Below are 11,132 nucleotides of genomic sequence, written 5' to 3'. Positions count from 1 at the left end.
TGGCTGCGCGTCCGCCCGTTCCCTGTCTCTTCAAGATGCTGATGCCCGCAGGACAACACCTCTCTGTCAGCGAGAGATGCTCGTGACCCCCCCCCCCCTCCACCCCCCAGCCGCCACCCACCGCCCTCCGCGATTCCTTTTGTTCTGTCTCTCCGACGACAGACGAGTCCCTAGTGTACTCCTGAGAGGAGGGGTTACCATGGAGGCAGAAACATGTCAACGCTAGACTCCCCACCAACCCCCCCCCCCCCCCCACGGAGTGTGTGAGGGGGCAAGGCCTGGAATTTCCCAGTGTCCTTTGAAAAGGCTAAAGGCTATAAAATGCATTCGTGGGTGCCACAACTGCACCTGTGCAAAGAGCGCGAGCCTTGGAGACAGACGAAGCACAGAAGAGGGCAGCTGGGTAAGTTTGGGGGGGGGGGGGGGGCTATCACAATCATATGCTAAGCACCCTAGTCTTATAGAGTCCTGGGACCAACATGAAGCTCGGACAGTGAACCTCTGATGGTGCAAAGTCGTGGTCCACAAACACCACTACCAATGCACTAAAGCCCTGCCTTGTGATCAGGGCCACTGGAATTATGCGGCAGAGTTGAATAAATTATGCGGCAAGAAAAGGTAAATCATGTGTCGTAATGCGTCACTTTCATGATAGTATTACTTCATTATTTTGTTCAATACTCGGGCCTGGTGCTACCCCATTAAAAGGAGCAATCTTATATCTCACATATAATAGAAGCCCCCAAACATTTGCCAAGCAGCTATAGCCGCATTGCCTTGCTTGATGCAGAGGGGAAATTATTTGCCATACATCTATTTTCTCATATATAGCTATAGGTAGACAAATCAAAAAGATTACCCTTCCATCAGCCAGGCTTCCTCCCTAAGTGCAGTACATCAGACAATATCCTAGTCCTGACCATGATCGGGCACAAAGCCTGTACCCACAAAAACAAAATGTTCGCTTGTTTCATAGATCTTTCAACAGCCTTCGACAAGGTGAATAGAACTAAGTCATGGAGGAAGCTTTAGGGGTGCGGTACCTCCCAAGGGATATTCCATCTGATAGTACAACTCCATAGCAACACATGAGGTAGGGTGAAGATGTCAGATGGTCACGGTCTTTCACCCAAAATTCCCACCCTCAATGGTCTAAAGGAAGGTTGCATCTTAGCCCCGCTTCTCTTTAACCTGTATATATCAGATTTAGCAGATGTACTCATTCACAGCCTAGACAATGCTCTGAAGCTAGGGAAAGCAAAAGTCCCTTTTTTAGCTTACGCTGATCATTCAGTTATTCTGGCGACAACCCAGATTAACCTTCAAAGGCAACTCAACCGAATTGAAGCATATAATCTAGAAACAATCTTTTTGTAATTATGAACAAAACCAAAGTAATGTCCCTTGGCCGAAATAGTTCAAAGTGTGGAAGATAGCCTAGTCCCATTAAAATAGAGGCAGTCAGAGAATACCAGTATGTAGGTTTCGATTTAGACGAACATCTTTCTGGGATTTGCCATGTGAAGAATTGAAAACATCGAACTACTAGTAACTGCAAAGCTCTAAAAAGGTTTCCCACTCTCTATGGGGTGTGGGAGAGTTAGGTCTGTTATTGGATGTTATAAAGACAGAGGTTATCCCAGTACTTTTATATGGAGACTAGGTCATTTGTGCAAAGCCTGGATCGCATCGCATGTTCATGAATTGTATTAAAAAGTTATTTCACTTAAGGCTGTCGACCCTCAGGCTGCATGAGGCTAGAACTAAGTTCGAAGCCGCTATCTGCTCTGGTTGACATCAATTGGATCACATATTTCTTAGAGGCGAAGGAGGCAAGAACCAGCACTTTTAGATCACTTATCCGTGAAGCACTTACCTCATGCTGAGGAGGAGCATTCCCTTTAGAAAGGCAAATCGAAGACCTGCTAGAAGAATAAAAGCTCCCCTCGATGGCAGCACCAACTAGGGGTGGGCGGAGAACTCCGCTCTGCCAGCGGAGTTTGCAGAGTTTCGCTAAGAGATCGTGGAGTTTGGCAAAAAAAAACAGATTCCGCCTCGTGGGAGAGTTGGATCCAGCCGCCCAACCCTAAATTTGTAATGGACAAAGATTCCCACCGCACAACCTAATGCAACCTTACTAAAAGTCCTATAAATACGTTCATTGTTATTTATCATGTAAGAGCATGTTTAATATCTGCAATGGTACCTGTATGCCACTGCACATCCTCTCTCCAACTTTTTTCTGCACCCCCATCTCTGATTGCATACACAGAACACCCAAACCTTCCACCCTCCCAACCTCCCAGGGCAGAGTGTGTAAGTGTGAAGGCAGGCTGTGTGAGCGCAGAGAGGGCTGCGTGTGTAGGTCTGGAGAGCGCACAGGGGCCTGTAAGCTGTCTGTTTAATGCTGTGCTTCTATTGCACCACTTCCTATTTGGTTAGAAAGGTTTCACCTTTTGATGTATTAAGAGGTCGCAAAGCGGCTTCAGTTATATGTCCAGCCTTGATGTCCGAGTGACTTCAAAACTCGAAGGACAGAGAGGAACTCTCTGCAATTCCTCTGAGTTTTTATTAGGGGTGGGCGGAATTTGCGAAATTCACTTTCGCAAATTATCGCGAAAATGTTAAAAATCTCCGCAAACACACGGAAATATCGCGAAGATGCGGAAGTTTTTTTCCCGCCCGTTCTCGGTATTTTCTGCGTGGTTGCGGCTCGCCAACTTACCCATGTGGTTGCTCGCGGGTGCGTCCATCTTGTTTTCACTTGTCTCGCGGTGCATGATCGCGAGAAGAAAGACGTGATCGCGCGACGAATGACGTTACTGCGGGCGCGAACTGTCGCGAGACAGCGCAAATGGCTACAAACAATCCAACATCTCGTGGAGAACGCGACCGGATCGGGAAAACTTGTCGGCGAACGCGGGGATTCAGGTAAGGCAATCGTGCGCACGTGAGAATGTATTATTTTACAGCGCGAGCAAGCAAAACATTTCTGGTAAAATGCGGATTGCGGAAATTTTGACATTTTCGTGCTCTCTGCGGAACGGGAAAATGTCAAATTATCGCAATTTCCGCGAGCTGAACGGAATTTTAGCCCAGGCCTAGTTTTTATGCAACTCCGCAAAATTCCACGTAGTGCAACTCCGCAAGCGCTAACATTTATGTCTAAAGCAGCAAGCAGACTAGTGGTAACAAAGGGAGTGAAAAGCCTAATCTTGAGTAGGGACATTGGCACAGCCTCCCGATATAAGCATATTAGATACACTATAGAAACCATATTTAGATTGTGGCAGACCTATTTCAATTTTAATCCGCGGCCCAGGAAAAGATTGTGTTTATGCATTTTAGGTTTTATTATTTACCTTTTAAGGTTTTTAACGGTGCGTGGAAATTAAAGGGTTGACAAGTTGTGTAGGATGAGTGCCAAAGAGTCCACTGAACATAGAATGTACCTATGTTCAGCTCTACGTGATGCATAACAAATATTTAAAACTAATGTTTAATGCAGAGGGCATAGGAACAATATCAGAGGCAGTATTAATGCCTTCAAAGCTGGGTATGTAAAAGTGGTGGGTAACCTTTAACATTCTTGAGACAGGCAACTAAGCTCAGACATAACTCAGCCTTTATTTTAATAAGCACCGATTTTTAACATGCTTTTTAATTAATATTTTGTTATGAGATTTATTAAAAATAATTGTTGCACATAGCTTTATGTAACTGTGCATTTATTTTAATAAGCACCGATCTTTAATATGCTTTTTACTTCATATTTTGTGATGTGTTTCATGGAAAATATTTATTGCCCATAGTATTATGTAAACCTTAAACAATAAGGTATACAACACAAATAAAATACAATACAATGATTTGGTCATTTTAACACATTACCACTGTCTGGGCATTGGTCCCACCTCAATAGCATCAATTTAACACCCAAATATAGCTATGAGCATCAGAAAACTGACCAGTCAAGCATTGTAAACGGTTTCCACTGTGCAGCAACACATGTTTCTGCGTTCTTAGTAACTTTTCAACTGTTTGAGCTAGAAACATTTTTTTGAATTAAAATCTGCAGATTATGCAGCAGATGATGGATTATGTAGTATATGCAGCAAATCTACAACTATGTGAAAAACGCTGCAACCGCAGAACCGCATAATTCCTGTGGGCCTGCCTGTTATGTCCTTCATACTGGGCTTACACACAGCTGTGCCAATGCATCTCAGCCCTTCAGCACCCTTTTCTACTATGGTACTGGGACCACACAGATCTCAATATGACTCTGCTCTGTTGGCTACTGAACTAATCCAGAACTATAACCCTCAAACAGCTCTTCCGCTGCATTCCAATCATGTCCTGTAGCACTCTACTGTAATGCGGCACAGGGACCCAAGCTTACCCTGTATCACGCTCTAACAGAGCAGTATTGTGACCCACCAACAGCTCTTCGAGTGCACCTCGGTCCCGCAGCACCATCTCCTAACGCGGAATCCAGTGATAGAGTAGAGGCAACTTGAATGGCCTTGTCTACATACAATACCTGCAGGGGCATTTGATAGAGCAGAAGCCATATGAATGGCCTTGCCTACATATGACACCTGCAGGGGCATTTGATAGAGCAGAAGCCATATAAATGGCCTTGCCTACATACAATACCTGCAGGGGCATTTGATAGAGCAGAAGCCGTATGAATGGCCTTGCCTACATATGACACCTGCAGGGGCATTTGATAGAGCAGAAGCCATATGAATGGCCTTGCCTACATATGACACCTGCAGGGGCATTTGATAGAGCAGAAGCCATATGAATGGCCTTGCCTACATACAATACCTGCAGGGGCATTTGATAGAGCAGAAGCCATATGAATGGCCTTGCCTACATACAATACCTGCAGGGGCATTTGATAGAGCAGAAGCCATATGAATGGCCTTGTCTACATATGACACCTGCAGGGGCATTTGATAGAGCAGAAGCCATATGAATGGCCTTGCCTACATACAATACCTGCAGGGGCATTTGATAGAGCAGAAGCCATATGAATGGCCTTGCCTACATATGACACCTGCAGGGGCATTTGATAGAGCAGAAGCCATATGAATGGCCTTGCCTACATATGACACCTGCAGGGGCATTTGATAGAGCAGAAGCCATATGAATGGCTTTGCCTACATACAACATCTGCAAGGGCATTCGATAGAGTAGAAGCCACACGAATGACCTTGCCTACATATAACAACTGCAGGGGGATTTGATAGAGTATAAGCTATACAAATGGCCTTGCCTACATACAACACCTGCAGGGGCATTCAATAGAGAAGAGGAAACACAAATGGTCTTGCCTACATACAACACATGCAGGGGCATTTGATAGAGTAGAAGTCATACAAATGGCTTTGCCTACATACAACACTTGCAGGGGCATCCGATAGAGTAGAAGTCACACAAATGGCCTTGAAAACATATAACAACTGCAGGGGGATTTGATAGAGAAGAAGCCATTCAAATGGCCTTGCCAACATACAATACCTGCAGGGGCATTTTTTAGAGTAGAGGCAACTTTAATGGCCTTCTCTACATACAACACCTACAGGGGCATTAGATAGAGTAGAAGCCCCACAAATGGCCTTGCCTACATATAACAACTGCACGGGGATTTGATAGAGTAGAAGCCACACAAATGGCCTTGCCTACATATAACAACTGCAGGGGGATTTGATAGAGTAGAGGAAACACAAATGGTCTTGGCTACATACAACATCTACAGGGGCATTTGATAGAGTAGAGGCAACTCGAATAGCCTTGCCTACATACAACACCTGCAGGGGCATTTGATAGAGCAGAGGAAACACAAATGGTCTTGCCAACATACAATACCTGCAGGGGCATTTTTTAGAGTAGAGGCAACTTTAATGGCCTTCTCTACATACAACACCTACAGGGGCATTAGATAGAGTAGAAGCCCCACAAATGGCCTTGCCTACATATAACAACTGCACGGGGATTTGATAGAGTAGAAGCCACACAAATGGCCTTGCCTACATATAACAACTGCAGGGGGATTTGATAGAGTAGAGGAAACACAAATGGTCTTGGCTACATACAACATCTACAGGGGCATTTGATAGAGTAGAGGCAACTCGAATAGCCTTGCCTACATACAACACCTGCAGGGGCATTTGATAGAGCAGAGGAAACACAAATGGTCTTGCCAACATACAATACCTGCAGGGGCATTTTTTAGAGTAGAGGCAACTTTAATGGCCTTCTCTACATACAACACCTACAGGGGCATTAGATAGAGTAGAAGCCCCACAAATGGCCTTGCCTACATATAACAACTGCACGGGGATTTGATAGAGTAGAAGCCACACAAATGGCCTTGCCTACATATAACAACTGCAGGGGGATTTGATAGAGTATAAGCTATACAAATGGCCTTGCCTACATACAACACCTGCAGGGGCATTCAATAGAGAAGAGGAAACACAAATGGTCTTGCCTACATACAACACATGCAGGGGCATTTGATAGAGTAGAAGTCATACAAATGGCTTTGCCTACATACAACACTTGCAGGGGCATCCGATAGAGTAGAAGTCACACAAATGGCCTTGAAAACATATAACAACTGCAGGGGGATTTGATAGAGAAGAAGCCATTCAAATGGCCTTGCCAACATACAATACCTGCAGGGGCATTTTTTAGAGTAGAGGCAACTTTAATGGCCTTCTCTACATACAACACCTACAGGGGCATTAGATAGAGTAGAAGCCCCACAAATGGCCTTGCCTACATATAACAACTGCACGGGGATTTGATAGAGTAGAAGCCACACAAATGGCCTTGCCTACATATAACAACTGCAGGGGGATTTGATAGAGTAGAGGAAACACAAATGGTCTTGGCTACATACAACATCTACAGGGGCATTTGATAGAGTAGAGGCAACTCGAATAGCCTTGCCTACATACAACACCTGCAGGGGCATTTGATAGAGCAGAGGAAACACAAATGGTCTTGCCAACATACAATACCTGCAGGGGCATTTTTTAGAGTAGAGGCAACTTTAATGGCCTTCTCTACATACAACACCTACAGGGGCATTAGATAGAGTAGAAGCCCCACAAATGGCCTTGCCTACATATAACAACTGCACGGGGATTTGATAGAGTAGAAGCCACACAAATGGCCTTGCCTACATATAACAACTGCAGGGGGATTTGATAGAGTAGAGGAAACACAAATGGTCTTGGCTACATACAACATCTACAGGGGCATTTGATAGAGTAGAGGCAACTCGAATAGCCTTGCCTACATACAACACCTGCAGGGGCATTTGATAGAGCAGAGGAAACACAAATGGTCTTGCCAACATACAATACCTGCAGGGGCATTTTTTAGAGTAGAGGCAACTTTAATGGCCTTGTCTACATAAATACCTGCAGGGGCATTTGATAGAGCAGAAGCCATATGAATGGCCTTGCCTACATATGACACCTGCAGGGGCATTTGATAGAGCAGAAGCCATATGAATGGCCTTGCCTACATACAATACCTGCAGGGGCATTTGATAGAGCAGAAGCCATATGAATGGCCTTGCCTACATACAATACCTGCAGGGGCATTTGATAGAGCAGAAGCCGTATGAATGGCCTTGCCTACATATGACACCTGCAGGGGCATTTGATAGAGCAGAAGCCGTATGAATGGCCTTGCCTACATATGACACCTGCAGGGGCATTTGATAGAGCAGAAGTCATATGAATGGCCTTGCCTACATACAATACCTGCAGGGGCATTTGATAGAGCAGAAGCCGTATGAATGGCCTTGCCTACATATGACACCTGCAGGGGCATTTGATAGAGCAGAAGCCATATGAATGGCCTTGCCTACATACAATACCTGCAGGGGCATTTGATAGAGCAGAAGCCATATGAATGGCCTTGCCTACATACAATACCTGCAGGGGCATTTGATAGAGCAGAAGCCATATGAATGGCCTTGTCTACATATGACACCTGCAGGGGCATTTGATAGAGCAGAAGCCATATGAATGGCCTTGCCTACATACAATACCTGCAGGGGCATTTGATAGAGCAGAAGCCATATGAATGGCCTTGTCTACATATGACACCTGCAGGGGCATTTGATAGAGCAGAAGCCATATGAATGGCCTTGCCTACATACAATACCTGCAGGGGCATTTGATAGAGCAGAAGCCATATGAATGGCCTTGCCTACATATGACACCTGCAGGGGCATTTGATAGAGCAGAAGCCATATGAATGGCCTTGCCTACATATGACACCTGCAGGGGCATTTGATAGAGCAGAAGCCATATGAATGGCTTTGCCTACATACAACATCTGCAAGGGCATTCGATAGAGTAGAAGCCACACGAATGACCTTGCCTACATATAACAACTGCAGGGGGATTTGATAGAGTATAAGCTATACAAATGGCCTTGCCTACATACAACACCTGCAGGGGCATTCAATAGAGAAGAGGAAACACAAATGGTCTTGCCTACATACAACACATGCAGGGGCATTTGATAGAGTAGAAGTCATACAAATGGCTTTGCCTACATACAACACTTGCAGGGGCATCCGATAGAGTAGAAGTCACACAAATGGCCTTGAAAACATATAACAACTGCAGGGGGATTTGATAGAGAAGAAGCCATTCAAATGGCCTTGCCAACATACAATACCTGCAGGGGCATTTTTTAGAGTAGAGGCAACTTTAATGGCCTTCTCTACATACAACACCTACAGGGGCATTAGATAGAGTAGAAGCCCCACAAATGGCCTTGCCTACATATAACAACTGCACGGGGATTTGATAGAGTAGAAGCCACACAAATGGCCTTGCCTACATATAACAACTGCAGGGGGATTTGATAGAGTAGAGGAAACACAAATGGTCTTGGCTACATACAACATCTACAGGGGCATTTGATAGAGTAGAGGCAACTCGAATAGCCTTGCCTACATACAACACCTGCAGGGGCATTTGATAGAGCAGAGGAAACACAAATGGTCTTGCCAACATACAATACCTGCAGGGGCATTTTTTAGAGTAGAGGCAACTTTAATGGCCTTCTCTACATACAACACCTACAGGGGCATTAGATAGAGTAGAAGCCCCACAAATGGCCTTGCCTACATATAACAACTGCACGGGGATTTGATAGAGTAGAAGCCACACAAATGGCCTTGCCTACATATAACAACTGCAGGGGGATTTGATAGAGTAGAGGAAACACAAATGGTCTTGGCTACATACAACATCTACAGGGGCATTTGATAGAGTAGAGGCAACTCGAATAGCCTTGCCTACATACAACACCTGCAGGGGCATTTGATAGAGCAGAGGAAACACAAATGGTCTTGCCAACATACAATACCTGCAGGGGCATTTTTTAGAGTAGAGGCAACTTTAATGGCCTTCTCTACATACAACACCTACAGGGGCATTAGATAGAGTAGAAGCCCCACAAATGGCCTTGCCTACATATAACAACTGCACGGGGATTTGATAGAGTAGAAGCCACACAAATGGCCTTGCCTACATATAACAACTGCAGGGGGATTTGATAGAGTAGAGGAAACACAAATGGTCTTGGCTACATACAACATCTACAGGGGCATTTGATAGAGTAGAGGCAACTCGAATAGCCTTGCCTACATACAACACCTGCAGGGGCATTTGATAGAGCAGAGGAAACACAAATGGTCTTGCCAACATACAATACCTGCAGGGGCATTTTTTAGAGTAGAGGCAACTTTAATGGCCTTGTCTACATACAACACCTGCAGGAGCATTTGATGGAGGCAACATGAAGTCTCAGGTGTTGCTGTCTTCACTTGATGCAAACTCAGGTTATGTCTGCATGAAAGAGAGTCCTGATGGCTATTGTTAGGAAAGACGGGATGGGAGAGAGGACGGATTAGAGAGGGTAAAAAATGTAAATAGTGATGTGTAACTCGATGTTAGGACAGGGAAAATGAGACATACAGGCACACATTACTTTGTGAATCGAGCCACAGGTGTATCTGTTCTTTGACAGTCCATTGGGAGGAAGTAAAGCAGAGCAGCAGTATATTTGTTGCATTCTCTGACAAAAAATTCTCACAGTGGTGTGGACCTGCATCCATGTTGTATTTGTTAATGTGGGCCTGTGTGTTGTGTGGCTCGCATTCATTCTACTGAAGCCAAATCTAAAGGCATTGGTGATGTTTGTTTGTACTGCAATTGGGGTAGTATAGGGTTTCTGGATTATTTTCTAAGGTTTTCCTGTTCTGGTGTGTTAAAAAAATAGAGTTTCTCCTGAATTAAATGTGAAAGCCTCTCTTATATATAAACTCCTTACTTCGTCCAATTCAGAGAGACCAAAAAGATCGACTGAATTGGCTTGGGAACTTGATCTCTTGCTTACACTTTCTATTAAAGAGTGGGATTTGCTATGGCACAAAATTGTTACCACTTCTAAAGCTGCTAATATCACATACTCGTTGTTTTTTCTATATAATAGAACTTATCATACACCTATTTTTCTACACAAAATTAACTCATCTTACTCTCTTCTCTGCTGGTCTTGTTTATCCTCTAATGGTACTTTACTTCATTTATTATACTATTGTCCTAATGTTTTTAAATTTTGGGAATCTGTATGGTTAAAATCTTCTAAGATTTTTCAATTGTGTATTCCATTATCTATTCAAAATGTATTTCTTGGCTCCTTGTCTGATGATTTTCATACTATTTCATTGAAGTTGATCCTTCGAGATCTTTTTATTCCTATGGTGTTCAAGGTTATCCTTGCATGTTGGAAAGACAACTCAAAACGATGTATATTAACCTGGTGGAACTTTATATGTGCCGAACATAGGATTTCTACTGTTTCTTCTCTTTCAATACCTCAAAAAATTAAATCTGACTTACTCTGGTTACCCTTTACTTCTTTCCTGTCTACACACTCCTCTTTAAACTAACCATAAATTCTACCTCTTTTTCTTTACTCGCTCTCACTTTTTCTCCTCCGCTTTTCCTCCTCCTTCCCCTTCCCTCTATCCTTTCTCCCTCCTTTTTAAATAATCTAAATATAGACTTCTAATTATTGAT

General features: G+C 43.9%; 1 long non-coding RNA gene across 1 annotated transcript in view; it reads left to right on the top strand.

Annotated features, from left to right (window-relative positions):
• Window positions 1–300: 300 nt before the first annotated feature.
• Window positions 301–11,132, top strand: part of LOC146811776 (uncharacterized) — a 28,280-nt gene continuing 17,448 nt past the window's right edge. Inside the window, exon 1 of the long non-coding RNA XR_014966777.1 lies at window positions 301–403. This is a non-coding gene — a long non-coding RNA (uncharacterized LOC146811776). The remainder of the gene's footprint in view (window positions 404–11,132) is intronic.

Source organism: Triturus cristatus, chromosome 7, assembly GCF_964204655.1.
Source record: "Triturus cristatus chromosome 7, aTriCri1.1, whole genome shotgun sequence".
Lineage (NCBI taxonomy): Eukaryota > Metazoa > Chordata > Amphibia > Caudata > Salamandridae > Triturus > Triturus cristatus.
The sequence above is the reverse complement of the archived record's forward strand: the minus strand, read 5'-3'. Positions and strand labels throughout refer to the sequence as shown.